Consider the following 21,865-nt stretch of genomic DNA (forward strand, 5'->3'; position numbering starts at 1 on the left):
AGGTACATCACATTATGTTTAATTGATGTAATTTCACCATAGCTGGCAGAAGCTTAAATTAAAGTAGCTTTATGTGACATCACGTTCTTTTGTTAAATTATTTTATTTATTTACATTTCAAATGGTGTTCCCCTTCCTAATTTTCTCTCTGCAACACCCCATCCTATCCCCCCTCCACTTTGCCTCTATGAGGTTGCTTTTCCACCCACTCACCCATTCTCCACTCACCACTCTAACATCCTTCTATGCTGGGGCATCAAGCCTTCATAGGACCAAGGGACGCCCCCACTCCAAATGATGCCAGATAAGGCCATCCTCTGCTACATATGTAGCTGGCATCATGGATCCATTCACGTATACTTTTTGTTTGGTCTTTTTGTCCCTGGGAGCTCTGGCTTGTCCAGTTAGCTGATAGTGTTCTTCCTATGATGTTGCCATCCCCTTCGGCTCCTTCAGTACTTTCCCTAGCTCTTCCATTGGGGTTCCCAGGCTTAGTTTGATTGTTGACTGTGTCTGCATTTGTATTAGTCAGGTGCTGGCATGGCTCATAAATATTTTGTTGATGTAAATAATAATGAATTATGAAAAGGCTAGAGGTTTTAATAGACAATAAGACAAAGTCATTAATCTGAGTATTGGTATTTGGGCCTCACATGCTGTCATTAAGACTATTATGATGAATTTAAAAGCAGGAAGGAAGATAAAGGCATGTTGCATATATCTCTGTAGCTAAAAGTGACACCAACATTGTGTCCAAAAAATAGTAGATGATTTTTTGAGTAATTTGATTACAGATAATTCTTTTTGGGTAATTAGTGATGGTGGAGAAGATTGGAATTATGTATACAAAAGCAAATATTGAATTACTGACATTGGATACATGGATGGATTGAGGCATTTTTTTTTCTTTTCAACAAAAATTATTCTTTTAAATTTTACTTACACCATCATCATAGACCTCCTCCTTTGTCTCCCAGTCTTACCCTTATAGATTCCTGTCCCCAAGGCTCCCTCCCCTTCTTCTCAGAGAAGAAGGAGCCCCTTTGGGTACCACCTCACCCTAGAACATCTGTAATAGTAGGACTAGGCACATCCTCTCCCGCTGGAGCCCAACCATGCAGTCCAGATAGAGAAAGGAGATCCAATGGCAGGGAACAGAGACAAAAACAGCTTCTGCTCAACTTGTTAGGATGAATAATAAGCTGAACATTTGCCACAATCTCTGTGAGCCCCCACAGTTCCAGGTTATTTGACTTTGTAGGTATTCTTGTGATGTCCTTGACACCTCTGGATAGCTCAATTCTATCCTCAACTATTCCACAAGACTTCCCAAGCTCAGACTTATATTTGGCTGTGGGTCTCTGTATCTGCCTCCATCTTGGTCTGGATAGTCTCTCAAGAGACAGTTAGGTTCCTGCCTGTATGCATAGCAGAGAATCTTATATAGTATAAGTGGCTCTCTCTCTCATATGGGATAGGTTTCAAGTTGGGGCAGTCATTGTTTGGTTGTTCCCTCAGTCTCTGCTCCTTCTCTATCCTTGCACATCTTATGGGAAAGAGAAATTTTCAGTTGAAGATTTTGTGGGACCTCCTCTGGAAGTCCTTCCTGACTATAGATACTGGAAACAACCTAGATGCCTGTCAAATGAAGTCTGGATAAAGAAAATGGGATACATCTACACAATGGACAAAGACATGATGAATTTTTCAAGATAGAGTCATTTTACCTTGAGTAATTAGAGCATAAACACAAACATTCATACTTTCCAGTTTAACCATGTCAAAGTAGAATAAAAAGTGATATAAAATCAAAACTGTACAATCAGTTATGGACCTCATAAGAGTCCTCAACTAAGGATGTCATGAATTTATAACATAGCAAATATTTTTGTTGGAATGACCTGCTTAGTAAAATTTTAAAGTCAAATGACAGAGAAACAATCTATTTATGAAGAATTATAACCAACTACTTTGCCAATTAATCTTATATCTCTGTTATTGTTTAAATATGGTTCTGCATATTGATTTGATTGTTTCCAAAGCTCTCAGAGACAAACTTAGGTAGGGATTTACAGAGCTGACAAACTTACAAAACAACATTAAATCTGGTTTTTCTCATCTGTTAATATACAAATGCTATCCATATTACTTGCCACCTTCTAATCTCTCACAGTTAACAAAAACATGAAATTGAACAGTGGTTGTTTTGGTCTCCAAGTTAACTTTGAACAAGGAACTGTGCTTGATACAGGAAAAACTGTTGATTTTGTGATTGTTGTAATTTTTTCTGTTTGTTTGTTTGTTTGTTTGTTTGTTTGTTTGTTTTGGAGCTGAGGACCAAACCCAGGGCCTTGTGCTTTCTAGGCAAGCACTCTACCACTGAGCTAAATCCCCAACCTCTGTTGTAATGTTTTCAAAGTTACAAATAACTCAATTAAAATGTAGTAAATAAGGTATCATATATTCATTTATATTTGTATAATTTGTTTTACCTTAATGTTTTATTTGAAGAAGAATAATATTAAATCTTCATTTGACACCATCTGTTTCTAATTTTAAAAATTTCTACTTATGTTCACTGTCACTCAACATAAATTTATGGATATCATGCTGTGTATAAAATAAAATTTGGGAGATAATGCTACTCTTGAATCTAAAATACTGGAAAAAATATACCCTATTTTCACTATCAGTAAAAATGTTCCAGCATAGCTGTAGCTCAAGGCTGAAGTCAAAAAGGGAGATAAATTCAGACAAAGTGACAGGGCAGTTTATCATTTATTCTTAAAATCATCAAAAGATGTTCTTTGCAGTGACTTCAGAAGCAAGCCTTCAATAATAGATGCATTTACAATACGATTCTGATGAGAATGATCTGTGAGAGCACCTTGGGTCTTAGCAACAGAGCAAGGCAATGGGGCTTTGCAGGATGTATATGAGGATCTGTAACTCAGGAGGGAACCTTGGTTTCAAGATGAATCATGATATTGTTGCCGTGGTAAATGCTGATGCTATTTCTCTTTCTGAAGCAAAGAACCCTCTTAGTCTGTGAATAATTGAAGTCCTCAGCATGAAATTTTACTTTGTCTCTGCTCCTTGTCCAGTGAGAAATTTCTAAGGCAAAATATTCTTTAATTTTCATCCTGCTCTGAACTTTACTTATAAAATCTTTACACATTTTACTGTGTAGACACTTAACAGTTGGCATTCCAGAGATTCCATCATTAACTTAGGCTTCACATCTATCTTGACTTGTCATGTATATATGCCAAGATTACAAATCTACCCTAAATTCTAAAGATCCAAATTGTATCTCCATTTCTGATTTTACTATGCATTTCAGGCTTCTGTTCTCATCTGTCCAATTACCAACTCAAGATTCATCCCTCCTCAATGTAAAGCTGGCTATTCTTTCCTACTCACTTGCTTTTCATTATCTATTCCCTACTAGAGAACAATGTTTAGTTTTCTCTTTATTTCCACCACGTGCTTATTCAAATAATCTTAATGTATTTCCATTTTTATTTCTTAAATATTTCCTGTGTATGTGTTTGTATTCATAAGCCTGACTGTCAGCAAAATTCAAACCTTTATTGTGTGCTTCCCGAATTACTGTTCTGATATGTGACTAGCCTCAGGTGTGTGTATTTATATTAAAACTTAGCAAAGGTCATAGGAAATCATCAAAGCCATGACACTGAATAAATCACTTTATTTGAAATTCTTTCCTCTAGCGACTCATAAAGTCCAACCTCATTAAGATGGCTAATGGGAACCCCATGATCTGTCTTCCATATCCTTTTCTAAATCGACCTTCATACATAATACAGTTTTATATATGCAATAACACTATATTGCACATACTTCTAAATATATGTGTAAAATGCATATTTAGATTTGGATGCAGAGGCATGGACTTACTACTAAATATGTATATCTCAGAATTAATAAGAAAAAACACATTCCTATATTTCTATCTAATCAATACTACTTTCTATTCTACCGATATTGATACACTCTGTTGTTTCAGTCCTTTTCAAATAGTACCTTTGACATACAAGTGACCTTCAACTGGCGACATTATAAACATCAAAATAGTATTATATTATTTCAAGGCTAGGGGACTACATCCTGGATTTGTATTTAACTGTGACATCAGGGACTTCTGAAATTATGTCCAACTCACCTCTTATAAGTACCCTAGCACCCTCCACACTTGCCTGGGATTTTAAGGGCATACATAAAACTATAAGGGTGAGCTGGTGAAAAAAGAAGATGAGAAACATTGAAGGTCTTAAAACATCTTTAAAGAACAATAATAAAATCCAGTAAGTAATGAAAATACAGCAAACCGTCTTTTCTTCCAAGTTCAACCCAAGCCTTGCTAAAGCCATTGTTATAGTGTAAGAGGAAAAATAGTCATTCATTAGGATTGCACAGCAGGGTTCAACACCAAAGGAAGTTTGATACACTCTATGTTATATGAAGAAAAATTGATTCGGGCTTTCTTTTGATTCTTGCCTGGGAGAAAAGTCCTCTTACTTAGATGAATCATTTATGTCTAAAGTTTATTCACCATAAAACAAGGCCTGATGAATTTTGCATTAAAATTGGAAATAAAAAGATAAGCATGATGTTTAAAATGTCTTTTCCCCCCATTTTAGCATTTTCAGTGAGCTTGTATTGGACAAGATTTTCTGGAGGGTCAGAACCAGTAGAATGTACATAATATAAAACATAATTCACTAGACTGGCAGCTAAAATAGGAACTGTATAGTCCAGTGTTAGGTATCTATACAGAGGCAGAGAACATTTAGATGGTTAGTCATTTAAATTCAAAGCCTCAGCAGACCCAACCTCAACTGAAGACTTGAAAGGCTCCTATAGGGTTGGGGATTTAGCTCAGTGGTAGAGCTTGCCTAGCAAGCGCAAGGCCCTGGGTTCGGTCCCCAGCTCCTAAAAAAAGAAAAGGAAAAAAAAAAAAAAAGAAAGGCTCCTATATGGTACTAGTATTTCTAGCTACAAGTTTTACCTATTCATTTCACATTTTCGTTACCTTTAATGGGCACCTCAAAAAATCTTTCTTCTTTACCTGCAAAAGTGTCAGTCCATATATAGTAGTCCTGCAGGAGTGTTGCCTGCAAGAAATACAAACACATTCCAGATTTAAATATCTATTATTTTCATTTATTTTATTGTTTTTATTAGATATTTTATTCATTTACATTTCAAATTCATCACCTTTCCCAGTTTCCCTTTTGGGACCCCCTATCCCATCACCCCCCTGCTTCTATGAGGGTGCTCAACCACCCACCCACCCATTTCCACATCACTGCCCTGACATTTTCCCTACACGATGTCATTGAGCCTTTTCAGGACCAAGGACCTCTCTTCCCACTGATTTCCAACATGCCATCCTCTGCTACATATGCAATTGGAGCCATGGGTCCCACCATCTGTACTATTTGTTGGTGGTTTAGTCTTTGGGAACTCTGAGGGTTCTGGTTGATTGATATTGTTTCCCTTCCTATGGGCTTGCAAACCCCTTCAGCTCCTTCAGTCCTTTCCCTAACTCCTCCATTGGGGATCCCATTCTCAGTCCAAAGATTGGCTGCAAGCATCCACATCTGTATTTGTCAGGCTCTGGCAAAACCTATCAGGAGACTGCTCTATCCAGCTCTGTCAGCAAGCATCGCTTGGCAACAGCAATATTGTCTGAATATGGGATGGATCCCAAGGTGAGGCAGTCTCTAGATGGCCTTCCCTTCAGTCTCTGCTCCATAATTTGTCCCCATATTTCCTTATACAGGAGCAATTCTGAGTTAAAAATCTGGAGAAGAGTGAGTGGTCCCATCCACCAAACAGGATCTATGCCTAACCTCTGGATATGGTCTCTATAGGTTCTCCCTCCCCTTTCTTGGACATTTCAGCTAATCTCATCTTTGTTGGGTCCTGAGAGCCTCTTGCTTTCCTGGCATCTGGGACATTCTGGAGGCTACTCCCAGTTCCCCATCCCCCACTGCTACACACCTCTGTTCAATTTCCTGACCCTCTGCATATCTGTATATCACCCCAGTCTCCTCCCATACCTGATCCTGACCCCCTTTTTGCTCTCTTCCTCCTCTCTTGTTCCCTAGTCCCTCCAATCCTCCACATCTTGTGAATATTTTGTTCCCCCTTCTAAGAAGGACTGAAGCATCCACACTTTGGTTTTCCTTCTTCCTGAGATTTATATGGTTTATGAGTAGTGTCCTGAGTATTCTGAGTTTTTGCTCAATATCTACTTATCAACTAGAATATATGAAGACTCCTCCATTGTTACTGGGATTAGAAGCTGGTACAACCACTCTGGAAATCAATCTGGTGGTTCCTCAAAAAATTGAATATATTTTAAAATAAGGACAAAATACTTTTCCTTTCTTCATGGAGGTGGTCCAATGCAGTCAACCTGTTACCATTTCACTGGCTGCTCATCCTGGAGCATAATACCATATTAGGGGCTTAGTTATAGTCTTTGGTGCTGTCAGATTTAGCACTCAGCAGTATTAGTTCAGCTTTGCTGAGTGGAAGTCTGTGTTGCCTACCTCCATGTCAACTCTGTCTATAGGCCCATAGGGCACTTAGGGATAGCCAAGAAAAAGGTTTCCTACTATCCACAGAACACATAATCAGGTCTACTTGGTCATAGAAGTCTTTCTTTGCTGAGGTCACCTTTTGGTGAGAATTTACATAATACACTAATATTTTCATATTTGTTTTTTTGTCCTCAACCATCAGCTGAATAATTAACAACTCTTAAATCACTATATAATCATGTACTTGATCATTTTGGTGCCTGAAGAACATGTAGTATCATCTGTTAATTAGGTACTGATCACTTAGTAAATTAATCATGAGACATATTTCCTGAGGCCTTAGGTTCATGGCTGAGGACAGAAGGTATCATAAGAAAAGTAGGCACATTAGACATTTCATTAGCCTCCATGCAACTCAGTGCATATTCTCCTGAGATCATGTATACTACTTACATTTGATGAAGGAATACTTCTGTGTTTGTCCACTGTTACAACTTTGTGGATCAGGTAACACAGAGCTCACAAGAGGAATCTTGAATTGCACATGGTGGCTCGTTTAATCATTTTCAGGTGTTTAGTTTTCTTCAAGATCAAGAAGCACATCAAGAGCTGTCTATTTAAGAGAGACTAGTTTTCTGTAGATGGTGGCAAAACCTTGTTTGCAAATTCTACTGGCCTCAATTTGTATTCTCCTATAGAAGTTGATTAAACCCCCTAGCATTGCTAACTGCTGTTAGGACCTCAAATTCTATCAGGTCTGCTGTATGATGTAGCCTGGATATGCTACAGATATCCTTCTATTTTTCTGGGCCTTCACAACAAAATAGAAACATCTAGAGTCCCTAGAGTTTATTGAAGAGAGTAACACCCAAACTTGAGACATGTGCTGCCTTCAAAATTCAAATAAGCCTTTTAAATGCTGCAGTTCCTGGTAGCTGGTCCCATATGCAACAATTTATCCTTCACTTTAAAAAGAAAAAGAACATTTAAATGCTGAACATCACTAGAACTTCAGAAATTTTAGTAATATAGATGATCTTTGGAGTTTTGTTGGTTTTACTTCCCATCCTCTTGACACACATGGGATTTACATATGGGATATAAACAGTAGTTGCTAGCATTGTTTACTTGGTTGAGTCAACATAATGTCATCAATATGACTGAGCACTGTAATGTCCTGTTGAATATATGGGGAAGCAACATCTCTATGAAGTAAGTTGTGATACAGGACTAAAGATTGACCGAATTCTTGAGGTTGTCTAGTCTTTCCAGCTGAAAGTGAATTGCTTATTTGCTCATGGACAGAAATGAAGAAAACAGTGCATTTTCAAGCTTAGCAGATACATGCCAGATATTAGGTGATATGTTAATCTCCTTATGTAAGGAAACCACATATAATAGAATAGATTCAACTGGAGTTACTATTTGATTAAGTTCAATATAATCATCTATCATTCTTCATCCATTTTATCTATTAGATAAATAGAAATAAATGGAAACATGTCAAAAACTATGATTCAAGTACTTAATGATGATACTAACGTAAACTTTCTAAAGATGAGAGGCAACTTGTGGTTCACTATTTCATAAGTTCTATTTTAATGTCTTCTACTTGGCTGTTCCAAAAATAGATCAGGAAGCCAACATAATTATTTCAATTTCAAAGTGTATCTATACAAATTATGCATCCTGTAACTATAGAAATAACCACAGGATGAGTTTGAAGACCCTGACGAACCCACTATTAGTTAAATATTGGCTAAATTGACTCTGACCTCCTTATGATATTGTTTCAACTGAGGGGATACAATGCTATATGTAGTCATCTGTAATTAATGTTGATGCATTGCTAGTTTATAGCAGGCTCCCAAAGATCTGACATTTTATTTTACCACTGTACAATTACCCCAGGAATAGGTCTCTTTGAGCTTAAATACTAATAGCAAAACTTCAGTATTATAAGAAGGTATTTCCTTACTAGAGCCTAACCTCTTTTACATTCAATATTCTGGACTTAGAAACGTGTTCAATTTATTGAAGAGTCATTACTTTTCCTAGCTGTGACTGAAACCAGTCTTTAATTCAGTTGTCTTACAATTTTCTGCTTATCTAGATGGAACATACATTTAGTAGCTTCTGTATCTACTTTACTTCTAGACATACCATGAGGAATTAGTCAGTGGTATAGGTGAGTCAGCCCATCTTGATGATTTCATTTCCTGCGTTTTCCTATATGGTAACTATACTTTGTTGCCATTTGGAAATTTGGGGCTATTTATGGAAATTATCCCCACTATTGGGGCTAATGTGAAATACAACTAGATTTGTTATCTTTTAATTATCCACTTGAATATCTGCAGCTCCCACTATAAAATATGCCATAAAAAAGCAACAAAATATTCTATATAGAAAGTTGACCCAGTACTTCCCACACAAAAATGAATTCCTGAGCTTGGATTCTATCAACTGTGGAATGTCTAGATGTGCACATGTCTATATTCCAAATGCTAGAGAGACAGAGACAGGCAGATACTTGGTGTCCACTACCCAGTCATGCTAGCACACCATTGATCTCCTGCATCAGTGAATGATCCTGCTATGAGGTGAAGAGCTATGGAGAAAGTCAATTTACATAAACATGTGGTCTCTGTATGCATAACTTTTTGCACATGTGCGCACAACCACATATACATGTGCATATATATATATATATATATATATAAAATCATGCACACACATACTGGGAGGTATATACATACATATATGCCATACATGCACATACACACACACACACACACACACACACACACGCTATATATATATATATATATATATATATATATACATATATATATAGAAAGACAGACAGACAGACTGGCAGAGACACAGAGAGAGACACAGAGACAGAGAGAAAGAGAGATATTTTACAAAAAAGAGCAATGAAAGATTTCATCAACCACACTGGTACTCCTCTCACAAAGCTGTTTCTTATAACATCCATAAAAGAAAAAAAAATCTTCCTGACCCTACATTGTAGAAGGTTAAGTTTTACATAGTAAGTCCATTCTAACATTCTAATTTCCTTGAATATTAAAATGTTTCTCCTTTTGCGCAAGCTGTGACATTGTACCCAGTGTCTATACCAGGTCCTCTGTGTATATGTTAAGAATGTGAACTTGGTGTTTTGTGTAACTCCTGACATTGGACATGGGCATATCTCTGACTTTGCCTACTCTTGGGACTCTGGATGTGAGTGGTTTATTTTGTCTTATTGTATCTTTTTTTTTGTCCTGTGGTCTGTTGTCCCATGGAGAATAGCTCTTTCTGAAGAGGAAATAGAAGAGCATAGATCTGAGGGAAAGGGGAGTTAGGAAAGCAAGGAAAGGTGGAAGGAGGGAACACTGTGGTTGTGATGCCTTGTATGAGAAAACATTTTAAATTAGAAAAAGAAAATAAGTATTAATTTTAAGGAATTTTATAAGTATTTCAAATTTTATTTTATATTTGTTTTTATTCTTAACTCATAGACTGTATCTTGACCACAGCCCTTCCTTCCCTTCCTCCCAGTTCTCCATTCCACATATCCTCCCTCCCAGATTTATTATTCCTCCATTTCACTTGTATAAAGGACAGCCCTCCCAATAATATCAATTTAACATGGCATAAAACAATTTAATAAATCTAGGAATAAACCCTTATATCAAGGCTCAAAGAGCCAACCCAGTAAGAGGAAAATTACCTCATAGGCAGGTAAAAATGTCGGACATGGCCCCTGTTCCCACTCTTGGAGTTCCACAAAAACCCCAAGCTAAACAACTACAACATGTATGCAGAGGGCCTAGCATAGACACAGGTAAGTTTTGTGATTGTCACTTAAGTGTCTGTGAGACCCTGTGAACCCTGCTTAGTTGATTCTGTGGGCTGTGTTCTCCTAATGTCCTTGGCTCCCCGCCTGCCGCCAGCTCCTACAATCCTTCCTCCTCCTTTACTGCTGGGTTTTCCAAACTCTGTCTAACATTCGAGTGCAGTTCCCATTAGCTGCTGGAGGAAGCCTTTCTGATAATGATTGGGCTAGGCAGGTATCTAAAAGTATAAGAGAATATCATTAGGAATAATTTTATTTACTTTTATGTCATTTATTTATTTATTTACTTATTTACATTTTTTTGTCAGTCATGTTTGATTCTATCTTACGATTCTGAACTATCTGGCTTAGGCAGAGTCAGGCATGGCCTCTCTCTTGTGGCTTGGGTCTCAATGTAGACAAATCATTGGTTGGCCATTGCCCCAAGCTATGAGCCTTTACCCCAGCATATCTTGCAGTCAGGACAGGTTGTGGGTGGAAGGTTTTGTGGCTGGATTAGTATCCTAATCCCACCACTGGGAGACTAGCCTGGTTATAGAAGACGGCCTGTTCAAACTCCGTATCCTGCATTAGTGGGAGTTGTAGCTAAAGTCACCCTCATAGGCTTCAGGAAGTTTCCATTGTACTAGATTCTCACATTGACCTTTAAAAGCTCACTTATTCTAATCTACTCTACTAAGTTTCTCCCTTGGTTTCTCTATCTCCCCTACCCAATTCCTACAATTCTCATCTCCATTTACTCCTAGTCTGCCCAACATGTCTATTCAGTTTCTCTTTCCCTAGGAATCCCATTCTTCCTTCCTAGACCTCTCCTTTTAATCTAACTTCTTTGGTCTGTGGATTGCAGTATAATTAAACTTTACTTAACAGGTTGCATCAACTTATAAGTGAATACACACAATGTTTGTCTGTCTGGGTCGGGGTTGCCTGACATAGGATGATTTTTTTTTCTATTTGTATCTATTTGCCTGAAAATTTCTTGATGTCTTTTTCCCCTAACAGCTGGATAATAATCAATTTTGTAAATATACCACATTTTCTGTGTCCTTTCTTCAGTTGAGGGACAACTAGGTTGTTCACAGTGTGTGTCTATTATTAATAAAAGCATTATGACTATAGCAGAGTTGAACAAGTGTCTTTGGGGTAGAATGGAGTGTCTTTTGGGCATATTCCCAAGAGTGGTATAGCTGGGTGTTGAGGTAAATTACTCCTCAATTTTCCAAGGACCTGCTCTAGTGATTTCCATCGCAATTCTATGAGTTTGTACTCCAACCAGCAATGGAGATGGGTCCCTTTTTATGCCACATCCTTGCATCATGAGTTGGTCCTTGTGTTGCTGATGTTAACAATCATGACACATGTAAGATGGGACCTCAAAGTAATCTCGATTTGCATTTCCTTGAAGGCGAAGTGTGTTGAGCATTTCTTGGTCTTCTCAGCCATATGAGATTCCTCTATTGAGGACTCTCTGTTTGAATCTATACCCTGTTTTTAAATTAGATTGATTAGATTGTTTGTTGATGTCTAGTCTTTGGAGTTCTTTACGTATTTTGGATATTAGCCATCCATGAGATGTGGAGTTGGTGAAAATTCTTTTCTAATCGCTAGGGAGCCATTTTAACATGATATAGATTTTATCATATTTATTCAACCTTCTTCCAGATTTAATCCTAAACCCATATATACATAATAACTTAATAAATATTTTTCTTTTATTGAAAATATTTTTAAAACCATATATTTTTATTGCAATTTTCTCTTCCCTTACTCTTCCTAGCTCTTGCAACTCTCCATTTCATCTTTTTCAATGCTAGGAATAATTAAAGTAAACTAAAAACAAATCAGGATGTGATAAAACAATCAAACAAGTAAAAGGGCCAAAACAAGGAGTAAGGCAAAAAAGGCAACAAACAAATCACCAAAACCATACAGACACAGAATCAGAAATGAAAAGGGAGACATAACAACAGAATATGGGGAAATTCAAAAAATCATCAGGTCCTATTAGCAAAGCCTATATTCCATAAAACTGGACAATCTAGGTGAAATGGACAATTTTCTAGACAGATACCAGGTACCAAAGTTAAATCAGGATCAGATAGACCTTCTAAACAGTCCCATACCTCGAAAGAAATAGAAGCAGTTATTAAAAGTCTGCAAACTAAAAAAAGCCCAGGACCAGATGAATTTAATTCAGACTTCTATCAGACTTTCATAGAAGATAAAATACCAATACTGTCCAAACTATTCCACAAAATAGAAATAGAAGGAACACTACCCATTTCCTTCTATGAAGCCACAATTATGCTTATACCTAAGCCACACAAAGAACCAACAAAGAAAGGGAACTTCAGATTCAAATTCCCTTATGAATATTGACACAAAAATATTCAATAAAATTCTCGCAAACTGAATCCAAGAACACTGCAAAATGAGCATCCAACATGATCAAGTAGGGTTGATCTGAGGGATACAAGAATGGTTCAATATATGGAAAACCATCGATGTAAAACACTATATAAACAAACTCAAAGAAAAATCCACATGATCATCTCATTAGATGCTGAGAAATCATTTGAGAAAATTCAACACCCCTTCATGTTAAAAGTCATGGAAAGATCAGGAATTCAAGGCCCATTCCTAAACATAGTAAAAGCAATAGACAGCAAACCAGTAGCCAACAGCAAACTAAATGGAGAGAAACATGAAGTAATCCCACTAAAACCAAGGACTAGACAAGTGTGTCCATATCTCTCTAATAACTCAATACAATTATTGAACTCCTAGCCAGAGAAATCAGACAACAAAATGAGGTCAAAGGGACAAAAAATGGAAAGGAAGATGCCAAAAATAACACTATTTGCAGAATTATATGATGATATATTTATGGGACCCCAAAGTTTCCACCAGAGAACTATTAAGCCTGAAAAACAACTTCAGCAATAGGGACTGGATATAATATTAGCTTAAACAAATAAGTAGCTTTCCATGACTCAAAGGATAAACAGGCTGAGAAAGAAATTAGGGAAATTATACCTTTCATAATAGTCACGAATGACATAAAATACCTCAATGTGACTCTAACCAAGCAAGTTAAAGATCTGCATGACAAGAACTTCAAGTCTCTGAAGAAAGAAATTGAAGATCTCAGAAGATGGAAAGACCTCCCATGGTCATGAATTGACAGAATTAATATTGTAAAATGGCCATTTTGCCAAAAGCAATCTACAGATTCAATGCAATCACCATCAAAATTCTAACTTAATTCTTCATAGAGTTAGAAAGAGCAATTTGCAAATTCATTTGGAATAACAAAAATCCCAGGGTAGCAAAAACTATTCTCGGCAATAAAAGTTCTGGGGAAATCATCATCCCTGACCTCAAGCTCTATTACAGAGCAATAGTGATAAAAACTGTATGATATTGGAACAGAGGCAGGCAGGTAGACCAGTGGAATAGAACTGATCACCCAGAAATGAACTCACAAGCCTATGGTCACTTGATCTTTGACAAAGGATCTAAAACCATGCAGTGGAAAAACTAGCATTTTCAACAAACAGTGCTAGTTCAACTGGAGGTCAGCATGTAGAAGAATGCAAATTGATCCATCCTTATCTCCCTGTACAAAGCTCAAGTCCAAGTGGATCAAGCACCTCTACATAAATCCAGATACACTCAAACTAATAGAAGTAAAAGTAGGGAAAAGCCTTGAACACATGAGCACAGGGGGAAATTTTCTGAACAGAACACCAATGGCTTATACTGTATCATCAAGAATCAATGAATGGGACCTCATATAACTGCAAAGCTTCTTAAGGCAAAGGGCACTATCATTAGTACAAAATGGCAAAAAACAGATTGGGAAATATCTTTATCGATCCTACATCTGATAGAGGGCTAATATCCAATATATACAAAAAAAATTAAGAATTTAGATTCCAGGGAACCAAATAACCCTATTTAAAATGGGGTACAGAACTAAACAAAGAATTCTCAGGTGAGGAATATCAAATGGCTGAGAAGTTCCTAAAAGAAGAACACTCCTCCACTGTTGGTGGAATTGCATACTGGTAAAACCACTCTGGGAATCAGTCTGGAGGTTCTTCAGAAAATCGAATATTGTATTACCTGAGGACCCAGCTCTACCTCTCCTGGGCATATACCCAAAAGATGCTCCAATATATAACATGGACACATGTTCCACTTTGTTCATTGCTCCCCTATTTATAATAGCCAGATGCTGGAAAGAACCCAGGTGCCCTTAAACAGAAGATTGGATACAGAAAATGTGGTACATCTATACAATGGAATACTACTCCACTATCAAAAACAATGACTTTATGAAATTCATAGACAAATGGATGGAAATAGAAAATATCATCCTGACTGAGGTAGCCCAATCACAAAAACACACACATGGTATGCACTCACTATTAAGTGGGCATTAGCCTAAAAGTTCCGATTGCCCAAGATACAATCCACAGACCACATGAAGCTCAAGAAGAAAGACGTCCGAAGTGTGAAAGCTTCTGTCCTTCATAAAAGGGGGAACAGAAATATTCATAGGAGAGGATATGGAGACAAAGTTTGGAGCAGAGACACCAAGCAGATCAAACTAAAGAAATAAAAATATCAAACATTTATTTGGGTAACAAACTGAGGAAAACATGTAAATTTAAGGAGCTCTCACTTTAGGAACCCTGTGCTTATAAGATGTAAATATCAATGCCTGAAGTTTTCAGGGTTTTTTTTTCTTCCCTCCAAATATGGATGTTTCTTCATTCTTTTTATTCTTTTATTTTGAAAATCTAATTTTATGTATGTTAAAATTTATTCCATTATTCATGTTTGTTAAATTATTTTATATGTCTTCTGTTTTTGTTCCTCTGGGTAATTTTTTATCATATTATTTCAGCATGGATTAATAGAGTCCTACTTAATTTTTAGCTTTGTTAGATCCATCTATTCCTTATTTTAATTAATTATCTGCTACATTTTTAAATAACAGGGATAAAATAATACAAAAGATGTTATGTTCTCATAACAGGGATGATTCTGTTTAAGGTAGGATAAAAGTAAAGAAAAAAAGAAAAGTGCAAGAGTTACTTCTATGTACTGGGCCTTGTGCTTGCCATGGTTGATCAAACGTTTCATTGTTTTGATAAACTAGAAGCATTACCTGCATTATCACTTAAATATTATGGCTCAAGATTTTACAATGTAAAATCCTTGCTCATTTTCCTGTGATACATGACCCCCTATACAATTTGTAACAAAAATCTAAACCATGTCTTTCATTTCTTATAGTAATTCAGTTCCTAGGAATTGTCATTCTAGGGGTAAAACAGCATTCCTTATCCTATAGAGAAGTTAGGTCCCAACCCTCCTTGAGTGGTCCTAGCCTAACACTTAACTACAGTTTAACAGGAATAGAAAATAAGATTATAACCTCATTGGTATCCTCTGGAAGGCCTGTAATTTCCCCTTATTCAGATTTTTTTGTACAAGTGGCATTTTTGAAACTCAGAAAACCTAATGTGCTTTGAGCTAAATATTTTCCTCACTCAAGAGTTCCATTTGGAGATTAGAGTACCTGTTTTTATTTCCAACTAATGGTAACAAACTTTGGAGTCTTTCTGAAGCAGAAGCAGGAAATGATGAAATTCATCACATCTTCCTTTGGTTTTGTTTTGATTTCGTTTTGTTTGTTTTTGTTTTCTTTCTTAAGTCTTTATTAAGACTCTTTTCTTCCTCTCTATATTCTTTTCTCCTACTTTTCTATCCTCCTTTGTTTAGGGAAAGTTACCAATGATGTTCTTATGTGCCTGATAACTTCTTCCTAATATTGTTTTGCAGCTCACTAAACCCTTCGTTTGATTAAAATGAAAGCCAGAACTTTTTAACTTAATTTCACTTAGATGCTTAAGAGAAACACTGCAGAATATTCAATACATTATATATCCTGTCAATGGGAAACAGCATCTTTCCAGAGGATTCAATGAATAAACACTTGTTTCCAACATGAGTAAACCCAGGGGAGGATGCATTTATTCATTTTTTTCTTTCTTTTTTTTTTTTTTTTTTTCGGAGCTGGATACCAAACCCAGGGCCTTGCGGTTGCTAGGCAAGCGCTCTACCACTGAGCTAAATCCCCAACCTACATTTATTCATTTTAAAGTTGTACTTTCCCCATTACAACGCTCTGTAAAGCTGTGCATGATTATGTTATTCATTTCCACATCTGTTCTTCTTCTGGCTGTTGCTCAAATTCCCTGAAGATTCTTTCTCGAATCAGCTACTTCATCTGCAGGCACTGACTTCATATGAAAAATTCTGCTCATTACATGTTTAGCTAGGCAAACTTCAAATCTCCCGCAGAATGCAATGAAGACTTGAATCAGGATGTAGTGCTTTCAAAGATTTCTTTTGGCGCCCTTGTGATGTAAAATGGGTTCCTTTTATACTTAAATGCATCTCAAGTATGACGGCATGGTACTTTCAGTTGATTAAGACATGCTAAGTCTTTCAGGTATATACCCAGGAGTGGTAGAGTTTGACATATACCCAAAAGATGCTCCAACATATAACAGGGACACATGCTACACTATGCTCATAGAAGCCTTACTTATAATAACCAGAGGCTGGAAAGAATCCAGATGTCCTTCAACAGGGGAATGGATACAGAAAATATGGTACAAATACACAACAGAGCCCTGCTCAGCTAATAAAAACAATGATTAAATAAAATTCTTAAGCAAATGAATGGAACTAGAAAATATCACCTGATATTTGAGTGAAGTAACCCAGTCACAAAAGAACACACATGGTATGCACTCACTGATAAGTAGATATTAGCCCAAAAGCTCAGAACACTCAAGATAAGTTCACAGACCACATGAAGCTCAAGAAAAAGGAAGAGTAAAAGGTGGATGCATCAGTCCATCTTAGAAGGGGGAAGAACACCTTCTTAGAAGCAGGGGGAGGGAGAGTGGGATAGGGGATTTCAGGAGGAAATAAAAGGAAAGGGGATAACATTTGAAATGTAAATAAAGAAAATGTCCAATAAAAAAAGACAAGCTAAGTCTGAATTTTAAGGAGTATCTTATTGACATTTGTATGACACTAAGTGACTACAGCCATAAACTGAACTGTAGCTCAATTAATCGCCTTCCTGTCAAGTGTAATTCTTTGTAGCTCCTTTATCAAAGCCCAGTGTAAAGGAATAAAACTGAAAAGAGTGTAGAAGAATTAGCCTGGAGACTGAAGGGATTACTGCTTTTTGTTTTTGTTCTAATCCCTTAAGATTAGCTTTAACCCAGATTTAAATTGTGTTATAGAAAGATAAGAAGTATTTTTTAAAGCGTGAAAGAATAGCTTGTTTAGAAACAATATTTGGTTTTGAATGCATCCCCAAATGCTTTTATGTGCAGAATAAACATTTTATATTGGATCTCTTATTTAAACCTTATCTTTGCTTTGCAGCCCTGCATGGAAAGAAAGAAGAGAAAGCCAAGACAGTGGAGCAAGGTAAAAAAAAAAGTGAAGCAGGTTGACATTATCTTCTTTAGGAAGAAAACTACATGAGGAGGAAAACACTGGATTCAGACAGGCGGAAGACAAATATCTTTAAATCTCTTGCTCTAGAGCAATGTCCTTGCATTTGTTCAGGACAGGGAGGATGTGGGATGACTATCTGGCCTTGTCTTTTTATTGTTTACCAAACTCTGAGTATAAATTCAGAAAAGGAAATCTGTATAGACTGCTTCCTTACGTCAGCAGAGAAGCTGAAGAGTGATAATGAGATGAGCTAGATAACGGTTAGACATTTTTTTTCTGTTTGACCTTTTGTTTTCCATACCACCTCAGAGATAATAGTTCAAAGAATAAACATGATTCAAACTTACTTATGATAAAAATAATTGTATTACTTTAAAAATAATTTGTTATATTAAGACACTGGGGTAAACAATATAAAAGTTATTATAGTTAATATCATGACTTTGGTTTTCGTGGTTGATTTACACAAAAAAAAGCCTGAAAATTTATTGTTATGCATTGTAAAGTCATATATAAATATATATATATATTTGGTATACCACAATATCACTCTAGAATATGCTTTAAACATGCTCTTGACCACTGTCTGATATCATTGAAAGTGATATTTTGCCTTTTCTTAAAACTGAAAAAATTAAGGATTTGTGAGCTTTGAAAAATGAAATAATATGATAGTTATATCAATAAAGTTTTTCCTTTTATTGTGGCTTCTGGGTACCACCCACAATTTTGAGAGTCAATGCAATATTTCAAGCAGCTCAATCTGAGCAAGAGTGTCTGTGTTAGTGTTTGAAATATAAAGCATAAACACAGGAATAAACACAGGATTGTGTTTTGTTTGCTCATTTACGCAGGTTTCAGGACTTAAATTTCTTAAGTCAAAATAAAGACAATCATTTCCAATCTGCTTTTCTCACTTAGATATTATGTATCCAAAATAAGAAGCCATATGTATAAAGGATGCAACAAATTATAAATTCCCAAATTGTACATGTTATCTAGATTTTCTTCACAAAGGCTATTTTGATACATTGTCCAAGCATATTTTAATACACTGAGCTTCCTGACACTCTGTCTTCTAATCATAAAAACTACTTATCAGAATTTGCTTTGCTTTTTATTTGCTTGTTTGTGTTGTTGCTCGGGGTCTAAAGCATGCCGGGCAAATACTGCACAAGAAAGCAGTATCCTCATCTTAGCAGGATGCTTTAAAATTGCTATAACATGTTAAAAGTACACTGACTAATAACGGAGACAGTGCAATGAATACAGCGGTGCCTAACATGATTGACAGGAGCACTGAAAGTTTGTTTCTGAATATGTCACTTTTATTGAAACACTGATGTTTCCTCAAATGGAAAATGGCATTGGGATGTGAACTTACTATTTCAGATGAATTTTACTATAATTTTCCTAAACTTAAATTTTATCGTATACAAACTCGGGTTTGTTGGCCTATATAAAACCGAATACAGTTGTCATAATTTTTGTAAAAGATCTGGATTTTAATTGTGACAGTGCACTCTCACATATTAAGGGACAAATGTAAAAGAGAATAGTATATTTAAACAAATGCTCCTCTGTGGGGTATAACTAAGGCAAATAGTGGTGTGTAAAATAGGTATTTTAAGACATGAATAAAACCAGGAGTTTGCGTGTAAAAACAAACAAACAAATAAACCTAACTTTGCTCTTTGATGGAGTTCTAAAATTTCTTCCTAAGAGGATGTTATCAGACTCTGTCGTCTTCTCGCTTTTATGTAGGCTTAGTTAACTTCAGAAATATTCATTATCTAAAATGAGTTCCAAATTTATTGAAGAACAATTAATTAAATACCAATGATGCCTTTTTCATTCATTTACATTTTAACTTGTGGCAAATTTTATGGAATATGCCATGATTGTTCTAATTCTTATCAGTGTGATGTGTGGTCTGAATCTAGTTGTGCACCTTGAACGAGCATCTAGATGTAGATGCATCCCAGCTACGCGTGAATAAATTAACTCAGCACCACTTTACATTATGGGAAATACCTTGTTTGGAAAAGGTAGAATTAATTTTCAGTGAACCCAATTGAGAAAAAGATCTAAGATCCACAGAACTAAAATAAATGCTATCCTATTTTGTGTTGATTTATTTTCATTTTTCTCATGCAGCTCTTATGTTGGATAGATGATATATTTGGGAGTTAAGATTTTGCATATCCTTATATCTAAGCGCCACTTAACTAGGACAGCGATAACAAGGTTATACGTAGGATGGCTCTCAAGACATGTTTTCTCGACCGATATGGCTGTGCGTATGGGGAGAACCAGCATGCACAAAATAAAAATGTCACGCATGTGCTGCTTCAGTATAATCCACAAGATACAGTTGAAAGAGTGTACTGTGGTTCATTGATGTAACGCTCATTACTGAAAACTGCTAATTTGTTGATTTTTAATTCACTGAATTCATTTTTTGTTTGTCTTCTTTTTCAAAATAGATCCACAGTCTTAAACACTCCTTCGTTCTTTTCAGAAGTAACAGACTTGTGTGATTTTCTTAGCTGAGGAAGCAAAGCACCCACTCTCAGAAAGTGCTGTGAGGTACAGGAAGAGAGCAATTAACAAAATTCATTTGGGTCTCATTGATAAGTTTAAAGTAAATTGTTCTGCAACAGGGATAATAAAACAGGTGGGAAAAATAGCTACAGATTAATTGTTTGCAAGTTATTATTTCTTCACTCACTTGGTTCATGACATTATTGATATCTTCCTTAGAATTTGTTCCAAGAGCCTATCCTATCACTGTGGTCTATAAACAGGAAATGCCTAATTTAAAAAAAAAATGGTTAGTCGATTGCAAACACAGAGAAAATGTCAAGAAAGGAATATTAGCTGTCTGAGAATTTAGCATCTTGTGCCTAACATACTATAAAGCTAAAGTAATATTATATAAGTCAAAGTTCTAATTACTGAAGATAGACAATTATTTCAGAAGTTAGATTAAGCCTTTCCCTTATAAATTTAAAAGTAGAAATCAACAAGGAAAAGTAACTACTTATTATTAGTCAACCCTATCACTTCGCATATATTTGCAGTTCATTCTTATTCTTAAGAAGGCCTATGTGGTGAACAATATATGAAAAAATATGAAAATTGTTGATAAGTTTACTAATTGCACAATGTTAATGTGAACTTATTAACAATACCAAGTGGATGACAGTTAAATAATTAATTAGGTCAGATGATATGCCATATTCAGGAAAATATGCCTTTTTATAGCTTTTAAAACACATTTATGAAATTTGTGAACTATAAAAGGCTAATAGTTTTCCAAATAAAAAAATTCTGACCAAAAAGTTGTTAAATGGAATATGTTTTCCATTAGAATACTGTTATTTTTAGGAGGACTTGTCAATAAAGCCTCTTATTTTTTAATTATAACATTGAAATAAAAAACATACTTTATAATCTTAAATGCTTATGAACAGTTTAGTATCTCAAAATTATTTAAATGTGATCACAGAATTATTAAGTATAGTGTTACACCCTCTTGGAAAATAAATATGACTTTACCACCCAATTAATCAGAAACATGACAATTAAAAAAACACAGCATTTGATACCCAGCTAGCTGATGATATGAATTTGAAGCATAAAATTGGACAGTATAGAACAAAACTGTATCGAAGTTAATTTTCTCTAAAAAGAAATTCAGTTTTGCCATAGATTTAGAAGCGTTTCGACCCTCACGAATAAGCTAATCTGTAGTACCTGAAGGATTGCTGCCTTTCTTTGGATTGGATGTGATACTGTAAAGAATGTTACCATGTAATTGTAAAAGCTTTGAAATTTATCAGAACAGGTGAAACCAGGTCCATTG

The sequence above is a fragment of the Rattus rattus genome, chromosome 2, assembly GCF_011064425.1.
Source record: "Rattus rattus isolate New Zealand chromosome 2, Rrattus_CSIRO_v1, whole genome shotgun sequence".
NCBI classification, from domain to species: domain Eukaryota; kingdom Metazoa; phylum Chordata; class Mammalia; order Rodentia; family Muridae; genus Rattus; species Rattus rattus.